At 33.1% G+C, this 12,052-nt stretch overlaps 1 protein-coding gene across 1 annotated transcript in view; it reads left to right on the top strand.

The window, feature by feature from the left end:
- Nucleotides 1–12,052, top strand: part of LOC306859603 (disco-interacting protein 2 homolog B-A) — a 73,934-nt gene that overhangs the window by 43,023 nt on the left and 18,859 nt on the right. The window lies entirely within an intron of this gene.

Below are 12,052 nucleotides of genomic sequence, written 5' to 3'. Positions count from 1 at the left end.
TTAAAGATTTTGATAACACTTTATAATAAGGTCTCAATTCTTAACATTAGGAAATGCATTAATTAACGTGAACTAACAATGAAAAATATATTTTTACAGCATGTTAATTCTTCCATGATAGTATGAACTAACAAAGAACAATTTTTTTAAAGCATTTATTAATCTTTTTAATGTTAGAAAATTAGTCATGTTCAAAAGATAAACTTTAAAATGTAATAATATATAAACACATTTTGGAATTAATATTGATCAACATTAAATGGTATATAATTATTAATGATTATATATATATAATGATAGCTACAGACACCAAACTCGGTACATAAATTGTTCTTATTAATCCGGACAACTTTCTAATTTACAGTCATTAGCTACGACCAACAGGAAATCGGCTATTTTTTTTTTTTATGTGTTTTTTTTTTTTTTAAACGGGCTGTAAACAAATTCATACTCCTCCCAAGCAGAAACCAACAATTCACACCAAACATTTTTTCACATGCTTCCAAGATACTGAAGATACTACATTGCGGACGGATTTAGGATATCTTGAACGGTGATTTAATGGCAATTTATTAAAGTCACAGTAAAAAATAACACTTTTCTTTTTTTTTATCTTTTAAGAGCAGCTTCAAAACACTTCATAAAAAATTACATACACAGAACAATACAGTCTGAGGATATGTTATTAATTCCATGAATTTACAATACACTATACAGAGGAGAACATTTTCAAACTTATCAGAGTTCTCCTGTCTCTGTGCTTCTAATGTGTGCGGTAGGTGACTGGGTGAGTGACTGACTGTGTGAGTTCAGTGAGTGTGGAGGGAGAGAGAGAGAGAGAGAGAGAGAGAGAGAGGGTCTGTTTAAACTTCTCAATAAAATCCTTAAAAAATGCTTATAAAGCATTAAAGGTTTTGATAACACTTTATAATTAAGTCTCATTTGTTAACAGTAGGGAATGCATTAATTAACATGAACTAACAATGAAAAATGTATTTTTTACAACATGTTAATTCTTCATTGATAGTATGAACTTACAATGAACTAACAATGAACAAAATATTTTTAATATTAGAAAAATAGTCATGTTCAAAAAATAAAACTTTAAAATGTAATAATATATTAACACATTTTGGAATTGATTTTGATAAACATTAAATGGTATATATTTATTAATGATGTAAATTAACAACAGTTAAATAATGTTGTTTTTTAACATTGGTTAATTCACAAATAACATTAAATATTAACAATATATTTTTTACTTTATTAATTTGTGTTAGAAAAAATTATTCATGTTAGTTAATGGAAAAATAAATCATTAAAAAAAGCTTATAAATCATTAAAACCTTTGGTAACTATAATAATTTCTCATTTGTTAGCATTAGTAAATGCATTAACTAACATCAACTACCAATGAAAAATATATTTTCACAGAATTTAAAGTTTTATATGTTGTTCTGTGTGTGTGTGTGTTTCACTGAGTTGATGGTTTGGATTAACCCTTTAATTGCCGTATCCCTTAAAACCAAACTGCCAGAGGGTTACTGTGATGCTTGTGCTCGCTGGGCACCGTTTTATCGATGCCACCGGGGTGGCGTATGCTGACGGCTTGGGCCCGTCATCGCTGCTCGCAGCTATATTTATTTTTTTTTTTTTTTTTTTTTTTTTTTTTTTTTTTTTTTTATTTCAATCATCCGGGCACTTTTGGGGGCCTTAACGTGCCCGAAAACTCTCGAAAATTGGCACGCACATTGGAACCTGCGGCCATTAGGATGCCGCTGAGGCTGGGACCCGGGCGTGGCACAGGGGCTCTACGGCGCCCCCTGGAAAATTGTCAGAAAACTTGATGTATAGCTCACACATACTTGCACGTATTCATATGAAACTCGGTACACATATAGAACTCATTGAGCTGAACAACTTTCACGCAGCATGTCTTAGGCTCCGCCCAACAGGAAGTCAGCTATTCAGGGCTGTTTAAAAAGCGCATGCTCTGGAATTTGATATACTCCTCTGAGGATTTCCATACGATTGCCACCAAACTCGGTGAACATGATCTCAGGACATTGGGGACGCTAAATTGCGAAGATATTTTTGATATGTCGAACGGTTTGCCCGTGGCGAGGCGATGAAGTTATGGCGAAAAATGAGACCCAGGAAATGCCTAATAACGTCCACATACATTGTATGATGTAGATCAAACTTCAGTGATTTGTTCTTTGTATGATGCCGATCGGATAGATGTGACTATTATGACTGAAAGTTATAGCGCCACCAACTGGCTGCAGGAAGTGTGTCGTTTTCAAAATGCTTTGAATTCAGCATCTTATTTTTACTCGATTTGCTTCAAACTTCACCAGAATAATGTCAAAACACGGCCGATGTAAAACTGTGAAGGGAAGATTGATATCTAAAATTATGTTGCCATGGCAACGTGTCAAAGTTGAAAATTCGTTTCTGGTGATTTTGAGGCAGATAACATGTTTAGAATGTCATGAAACTCAACACACATATGAGTATTAATGATAGTTAGACACTGGAAAAAGCTCATAAACGGGCGTGGAAGAGGCACTCTATAGCGCCACCTTTTGTCAAAAATGAGGGGGTTAGTTTTAGCTACAGACCCCAAACTCGGTACATAAATTGTTCTAATTAATCCGGACAACTTTCTAATTTACAGTCATTAGCTACGACCAACAGGAAGTCGGCTATATTTATTTTAATGTGGGTTTTTTTTTAAAACGGGCTGTAAACAAATTAATACTCCTCCAAGCAGAAACACGGAAATCACACCAAACATTTTTTATCATGATGCCAAAATACTGAAGATGCTAAATTGCGGACGGATTTAGGATATCTTGAACGATGATTTAATGGCAATTTATTAAAGTTACAGTAAAAAAGATCATTTCTTTTTTTTTTTTATCTTTTAAGAGCAGCTTCCAAACACTTCATAAAAATTTACATACACAGAACAATACAGTCTGAGGATATGTGATTAATTTTATGAATTTACAATACACTATGCAGAGGAGAAAATTTGAAAACTATCAGAGAGTTAGACTTAGACTGCTTCTGAGTGAGAGATCCCTGTCAGCCTGCAGCTGAGTGAGGGGTGGGGGTGGGGTGGGGTGTGAGTGACTGTGTGAGTGACTGTGTGGATTGAGCCAGTGGGTGAGAGAGAGAAAGAGAGAGAGAGGGTCTGTTTTCTTAAATCTTTAAAAAATGCTTATAAATCATTAAAGATTTTGATAACACTTTATAATAAGGTCTCAATTCTTAACATTAGGAAATGCATTAATTAACGTGAACTAACAATGAAAAATATATTTTTACAGCATGTTAATTCTTCCATGATAGTATGAACTAACAAAGAACAATTTTTTTAAAGCATTTATTAATCTTTTTAATGTTAGAAAATTAGTCATGTTCAAAAGATAAACTTTAAAATGTAATAATATATAAACACATTTTGGAATTAATATTGATCAACATTAAATGGTATATAATTATTAATGATTATATATATATATAATGATAGCTACAGACACCAAACTCGGTACATAAATTGTTCTTATTAATCCGGACAACTTTCTAATTTACAGTCATTAGCTACGACCAACAGGAAATCGGCTATTTTTTTTTTTTATGTGTTTTTTTTTTTTTTAAACGGGCTGTAAACAAATTCATACTCCTCCCAAGCAGAAACCAACAATTCACACCAAACATTTTTTCACATGCTTCCAAGATACTGAAGATACTACATTGCGGACGGATTTAGGATATCTTGAACGGTGATTTAATGGCAATTTATTAAAGTCACAGTAAAAAATAACACTTTTCTTTTTTTTTATCTTTTAAGAGCAGCTTCAAAACACTTCATAAAAAATTACATACACAGAACAATACAGTCTGAGGATATGTTATTAATTCCATGAATTTACAATACACTATACAGAGGAGAACATTTTCAAACTTATCAGAGTTCTCCTGTCTCTGTGCTTCTAATGTGTGCGGTAGGTGACTGGGTGAGTGACTGACTGTGTGAGTTCAGTGAGTGTGGAGGGAGAGAGAGAGAGAGAGAGAGAGAGAGAGAGGGTCTGTTTAAACTTCTCAATAAAATCCTTAAAAAATGCTTATAAAGCATTAAAGGTTTTGATAACACTTTATAATTAAGTCTCATTTGTTAACAGTAGGGAATGCATTAATTAACATGAACTAACAATGAAAAATGTATTTTTTACAACATGTTAATTCTTCATTGATAGTATGAACTTACAATGAACTAACAATGAACAAAATATTTTTAATATTAGAAAAATAGTCATGTTCAAAAAATAAAACTTTAAAATGTAATAATATATTAACACATTTTGGAATTGATTTTGATAAACATTAAATGGTATATATTTATTAATGATGTAAATTAACAACAGTTAAATAATGTTGTTTTTTAACATTGGTTAATTCACAAATAACATTAAATATTAACAATATATTTTTTACTTTATTAATTTGTGTTAGAAAAAATTATTCATGTTAGTTAATGGAAAAATAAATCATTAAAAAAAGCTTATAAATCATTAAAACCTTTGGTAACTATAATAATTTCTCATTTGTTAGCATTAGTAAATGCATTAACTAACATCAACTACCAATGAAAAATATATTTTCACAGAATTTAAAGTTTTATATGTTGTTCTGTGTGTGTGTGTGTTTCACTGAGTTGATGGTTTGGATTAACTCTTTAATTGCCGTATCCCTTAAAACCAAACTGCCAGAGGGTTACTGTGATGCTTGTGCTCGCTGGGCACCGTTTTATCGATGCCACCGGGGTGGCGTATGCTGACGGCTTGGGCCCGTCATCGCTGCTCGCAGCTATATTTTTTTTTTTTTTTTTTTTTTTTTTTTTTTATTTCAATCATCCGGGCACTTTTGGGGGCCTTAACGTGCCCGAAAACTCTCGAAAATTGGCACGCACATTGGAACCTGCGGCCATTAGGACGCCGCTGAGGCTGGGACCCGGGCGTGGCACAGGGGCTCTACGGCGCCCCCTGGAAAATTGTCAGAAAACTTGATGTATAGCTCACACATACTTGCACGTATTCATATGAAACTCGGTACACATATAGAACTCATTGAGCTGAACAACTTCCGCGCAGCATGTCATAGGCTCCGCCCAACAGGAAGTCGGCTATTCAGGGCTGTTTAAAAAGCGCATGCTCTGGAATTTGATATACTCCTCTGAGGATTTCCATACGATTGCCACCAAACTCGGTGAACATGATCTCAAGACATTGGGGACGCTAAATTGCGAAGATATTTTTGATATGTCGAACGGTTTGCCCGTGGCGAGGCGATGAAGTTATGGCGAAAAATGAGACCCAGGAAATGCCTAATAACGTCCACATACATTGTATGATGTTGATCAAACTTCAGTGATTTGTTCGTTGTATGATGCCGATCGGATAGATGTGACTATAATGACTGAAAGTTATAGCGCCACCAACTGGCTGCAGGAAGTGTGTCGTTTTCAAAATGCTTTGAATTCAGCATCTTATTTTTACTCGATTTGCTTCAAACTTCACCAGAATAATGTCAAAACACGGCCGATGTAAAACTGTGAAGGCAATATTGATATCTAAACTTATGTTGCCATGGCAACGTGTCAAAGTTGAAAATTCGTTTCTGGTGATTTTGAGGCAGATAACATGTTTAGAATGTCATGAAACTCAACACACATATGAGTATTAATGATAGTTAGACACTGGAAAAAGCTCATAAACGGGCGTGGAAGAGGCACTCTATAGCGCCACCTTTTGTCAAAAATGAGGGGGTTAGTTTTAGCTACAGACACCAAACTTGGTACATAAATTGTTCTTATTAATCCGGACAACTTTCTAATTTACAGTCATTAGCTACGACCAACAGGAAGTCGGCTATATTTATTTTAATGTGGGTTTTTTTTTAAAACGGGCTGTAAACAAATTAATACTCCTCCAAGCAGAAACACGGAAATCACACGAAACATTTTTTATCATGATGCCAAAATACTGAAGATGCTAAATTGCGGACGGATTTAGGATATCTTGAACGATGATTTAATGGCAATTTATTAAAGTTACAGTAAAAAAGATAATTTTTATTTTTTTTTATCTTTTAAGAGCAGCTTCCAAACACTTCATAAAAAATTACATACACAGAACAATACAGTCTGAGAATATGTGATTAATTTCATGAATTTACAATACACTATGCTTAGGAGAAAATTTAAAAACTATCAGAGAGTTGATATAATGCTTCTGAGTGAGAGGTCCTGTCAGCCTGCAGCTGAGTGAGGGGTGGGGGTGGGCTGTGAGTGACTGTGTGAGTGACTGTGTGGATTGAGGCAGTGGGTGAGAGAGAGAAAGAGAGAGAGAGGGTCTGTTTTTTTAAAATCTTTAAAAAATGCTTATAAATCATTAAAGATTTTGATAACACTTTATAATAAGGTCTCAATTCTTAACATTAGGAAATGCATTAATTAACGTGAACTAACAATGAAAAATATATTTTTACAGCATGTTAATTCTTCCATGATAGTATGAACTAACAAAGAACTTTTTTTTTAAAGCATTTATTAATCTTTTTAATGTTAGAAAAATAATCATGTTCAAAAGATTAACTTTAAAATGTAATAATATATAAACACATTTTGGAATTAATATTCATCAACATTAAATGGTATATAATTATTAATGATTATATATATATAATGATAGCTACAGACACCAAACTCGGTACATAAATTGTTCTTATTAATCCGGACAACTTTCTAATTTACAGTCATTAGCTACGACCAACAGGAAATCGGCTATTTTTTTTTTTATGTGTTTTTTTTTTTTTTTAAACGGGCTGTAAACAAATTCATACTCCTCCCAAGCAGAAACCAACAATTCACACCAAACATTTTTTCACATGCTTCCAAGATACTGAAGATACTACATTGCGGACGGATTTAGGATATCTTGAACGGTGATTTAATGGCAATTTATTAAAGTCACAGTAAAAAATAACACTTTTCTTTTTTTTTATCTTTTAAGAGCAGCTTCAAAACACTTCATAAAAAATTACATACACAGAACAATACAGTCTGAGGATATGTTATTAATTCCATGAATTTACAATACACTATACAGAGGAGAACATTTTCAAACTTATCAGAGTTCTCCTGTCTCTGTGCTTCTAATGTGTGCGGTAGGTGACTGGGTGGGTGACTGACTGTGTGAGTTCAGTGAGTGTGGAGGGAGAGAGAGAGAGAGAGAGAGAGAGAGAGAGAGAGAGAGAGAGAGAGAGAGAGAGAGAGAGAGAGAGAGAGAGAGAGAGAGAGAGAGAGGGTCTGTTTAAACTTCTCAATAAAATCCTTAAAAAATGCTTATAAAGCATTAAAGGTTTTGATAACACTTTATAATTAAGTCTCATTTGTTAACAGTAGGGAATGCATTAATTAACATGAACTAACAATGAAAAATGTATTTTTTACAGCATGTTAATTCTTCATTGATAGTATGAACTTACAATGAACTAACAATGAACAAAATATTTTTAATATTAGAAAAATAGTCATGTTCAAAAAATAAAACTTTAAAATGTAATAATATATTAACACATTTTGGAATTGATTTTGATAAACATTAAATGGTATATATTTATTAATGATGTAAATTAACAACAGTTAAATAATGTTGTTTTTTAACATTGGTTAATTCACAAATAACATTAAATATTAACAATATATTTTTTACTTTATTAATTTGTGTTAGAAAAAATTATTCATGTTAGTTAATGGAAAAATAAATCATTAAAAAAAGCTTATAAATCATTAAAACCTTTGGTAACTATAATAATTTCTCATTTGTTAGCATTAGTAAATGCATTAACTAACATCAACTACCAATGAAAAATATATTTTCACAGAATTTAAAGTTTTATATGTTGTTCTGTGTGTGTGTGTTTCACTGAGTTGATGGTTTGGATTAACCCTTTAATTGCCGTATCCCTTAAAACCAAACTGCCAGAGGGTTACTGTGATGCTTGTGCTCGCTGGGCACCGTTTTATCGATGCCACCGGGGTGGCGTATGCTGACGGCTTGGGCCCGTCATCGCTGCTCGCAGCTATATTTTTTTTTATTTTTTATTTTTTTATTTTTTTTTTATTTCAATCATCCGGGCACTTTTGGGGGCCTTAACGTGCCCGAAAACTCTCGAAAATTGGCACGCACATTGGAACCTGCGGCCATTAGGACGCCGCTGAGGCTGGGACCCGGGCGTGGCACAGGGGCTCTACGGCGCCCCCTGGAAAATTGTCAGAAAACTTGATGTATAGCTCACACATACTTGCACGTATTCATATGAAACTCGGTACACATATAGAACTCATTGAGCCGAACAACTTCCGCACAGCATGTCTTAGGCTCCGCCCAACAGGAAGTCGGCTATTCAGGGCTGTTTAAAAAGCGCATGCTCTGGAATTTGATATACTCCTCTGAGGATTTCCATACGATTGCCACCAAACTCGGTGAACATGATCTCAAGACATTGGGGACGCTAAATTGCGAAGATATTTTTGATATGTCGAACGGTTTGCCCGTGGCGAGGCGATGAATTTATGGCGAAAAATGAGACCCAGGAAATGCCTAATAACGTCAACATACATTGTATGATGTAGATCAAACTTCAGTGATTTGTTCGTTGTATGATGCCGATCGGATAGATGTGACTATTATGACTGAAAGTTATAGCGCCACCAACTGGCTGCAGGAAGTGTGTCGTTTTCAAAATGATTTGAATTCAGCATCTTATTTTTACTCGATTTGCTTCAAACTTCACCAGAATAATGTCAAAACACGGCCGATGTAAAACTGTGAAGGGAATATTGATATCTAAAACTGTGTTGCCATGGCAACGTGTCAAAGTTGAAAATTCGTTTCTGGTGATTTTGAGGCAGATAACATGTTTAGAATGTCATGAAACTCAACACACATATGAGTATTAATGATAGTTAGAAACTGGAAAAAGCTCATAAACGGGCGTGGAAGAGGCACTCTATAGCGCCACCTTTTGTCAAAAATGAGGGGGTTAGTTTTAGCTACAGACCCCAAACTCGGTACATAAATTGTTCTAATTAATCCGGACAACTTTCTAATTTACAGTCATTAGCTACGACCAACAGGAAGTCGGCTATATTTATTTTAATGTGGGTTTTTTTTAAAAACGGGCTGTAAACAAATTAATACTCCTCCAAGCAGAAACACGGAAATCACACCAAACATTTTTTATCATGATGCCAAAATACTGAAGATGCTAAATTGCGGACGGATTTAGGATATCTTGAACGATGATTTAATGGCAATTTATTAAAGTTACAGTAAAAAAGATCTTTTTTTTTTTTTTTTAATCTTTTAAGAGCAGCTTCCAAACACTTCATAAAAAATTACATACACAGAACAATACAGTCTGAGGATATGTGATTAATTTCATGAATTTACAATACACTATGCAGAGGAGAAAATTTGAAAACTATCAGAGAGTTAGACTTAGACTGCTTCTGAGTGAGAGATCCCTGTCACTGCTGCTGAGTGAGGGGTGGGGGTGGGGTGGGCTGTGAGTGACTGTGTGAGTGACTGTGTGGATTGAGCCAGTGGGTGAGAGAGAGAAAGAGAGAGAGAGGGTCTGTTTTTTAAAATCTTTAAAAAATGCTTATAAATCATTAAAGATTTTGATAACACTTTATAATAAGGTCTCAATTCTTAACATTAGGAAATGCATTAATTAACGTGAACTAACAATGAAAAATATATTTTTACAGCATGTTAATTCTTCCATGATAGTATGAACTAACAAAGAACAATTTTTTTAAAGCATTTATTAATCTTTTTAATGTTAGAAAATTAGTCATGTTCAAAAGATAAACTTTAAAATGTAATAATATATAAACACATTTTGGAATTAATATTGATCAACATTAAATGGTATATAATTATTAATGATTATATATATATATATATATATATATATATATATATATATAATGATAGCTACAGACACCAAACTCGGTACATAAATTGTTCTTATTAATCCGGACAACTTTCTAATTTACAGTCATTAGCTACGACCAACAGGAAATCGGCTATTTTTTTTTTTTATGTGTTTTTTTTTTTTTTAAACGGGCTGTAAACAAATTCATACTCCTTCAAGCAGAAACCAAAAATTCACACCAAACATTTTTTCACATGCTTCCAAGATACTGAAGATGCTACATTGCGGACTGATTTAGGATATCTTGAACGGTGATTTAATGGCAATTTATTAAAGTTACAGTAAAAAATAACACTTTTTTTTTTATCTTTAAAGAGCAGCTTCCAAACACTTCATAAAAAATTACATACACAGAACAAGACAGTCTGAGATATGTGATTAATTTCATGAATTTACAATACACTATGGAGAGCAGAAAATTAAAACTATCAGAGATCTCCTGTCTCTGTGCTTCTAATGTGTGCGGTAGGTGACTGGGTGGGTGACTGACTGTGTGAGTTCAGTGAGTGTGGAGGGGGAGAGAGAGAGAGAGAGAGAGAGAGAGAGAGAGTCTGTTTAAACTTCTCAATAAAATCCTTAAAAAATGCTTATAAAGCATTAAAGGTTTTGATAACACTTTATAATTAAGTCTCTTTTGTTAACAGTAGGGAATGCATTAATTAACATGAACTAACAATGAAAAATATATTTTTTACAGCATGTTAATTCTTCATTGATAGTATGAACTTACAATGAACAAAATATTTTTAATATTAGAAAAATAGTCATGTTCAAAAGATAAAACTTTAAAATGTAATAATATATTAACAGATTTTGGAATTGATTTTGATAAACATTAAATGGTATATATTTATTAATGATGTAAATTAACAACAGTTAAATAATGTTGTTTTTAACATTGGTTAATTCACAAATAACATTAAATATTAACAATATATGTTTTACTTTATTCATTTGTGTTAGAATAAATTATTCATGTTAGTTAATGGAAAAATAAATCATTAAAAAATGCTTATAAATCATTAAAACCTTTGGTAACTATAATAATTTCTCATTTGTTAGCATTAGTAAATGCATTAACTAACATCAACTACCAATGAAAAATATATTTTCACAGAATTTAAAGTTTTATATGTTGTTCTGTGTGTGTGTGTTTCACAGAGTTGATGGTTTGGATTAACCCTTTAATTGCCGTATCCCTTAAAACCAAACTGCCAGAGGGTTACTGTAATGTGTGTGCTCGCTGGGCACCGTTTTATCGATGCCACCGGGGTGGCGTATGCTGACGGCTTGGGCCCGTCATCGCTGCTCGCAGCTATATTTCTGTTTGTTTTTCCTTAATTTTACGGAACCGTTAGCCCACAAATGAACATTCTGTCATCATTTACTCACTCCTGTGTTGTTTTAAACCTTATGACTAATGACTGGGACACACAAGGAGAAAATGTTGAAAATGTACTGGCCACTGTTTACCTTACAATGAAAGTGAATGGGGATCTGGGCTGCCAAGCTTCAAAATAATTCAAAATCACCATAAACATTTTAGAAATGCAGTCAAAATTAATATCTAGGTTTTCTGAAGCTGATAGCTTTATGTGAGGAACAGACTCAAAGTCATGCAATCCATATCCATTTAACCTTCAGGTGGTTGCTTGATCAATAATGAAGCAATTGGTTTGAATATATGTATAAGTGCAAATGAGATATGAAGGGAAGATAGGCATATTAGTGAATGTTGATTTTTGTGGTCATGCAACTTCAGAAGACTTAAAATGTAGCTTATATTGTCTCATGCAGTGTTATGGTTAATTAGAACTATTACATTTTTTGTTAATTGAAATAAAGCTAAAATATGTTACATCGAAAATGTAAATTTAAACGAAAATTAGGAATGTTTTGTTGGCAGAAAACAAAACAATGTCAAAAACTGAAATAGCAAAAATAGATATATAAAAAAATAAAAATGACAACA

The sequence above is a fragment of the Barbus barbus genome (assembly GCF_936440315.1).
Source record: "Barbus barbus genome assembly, chromosome: 40".
Classification (NCBI taxonomy): Eukaryota; Metazoa; Chordata; class Actinopteri; order Cypriniformes; family Cyprinidae; genus Barbus; species Barbus barbus.
Note: the sequence above shows the minus strand (reverse complement) of the source record. Positions and strands in the feature narration are given on the sequence as shown.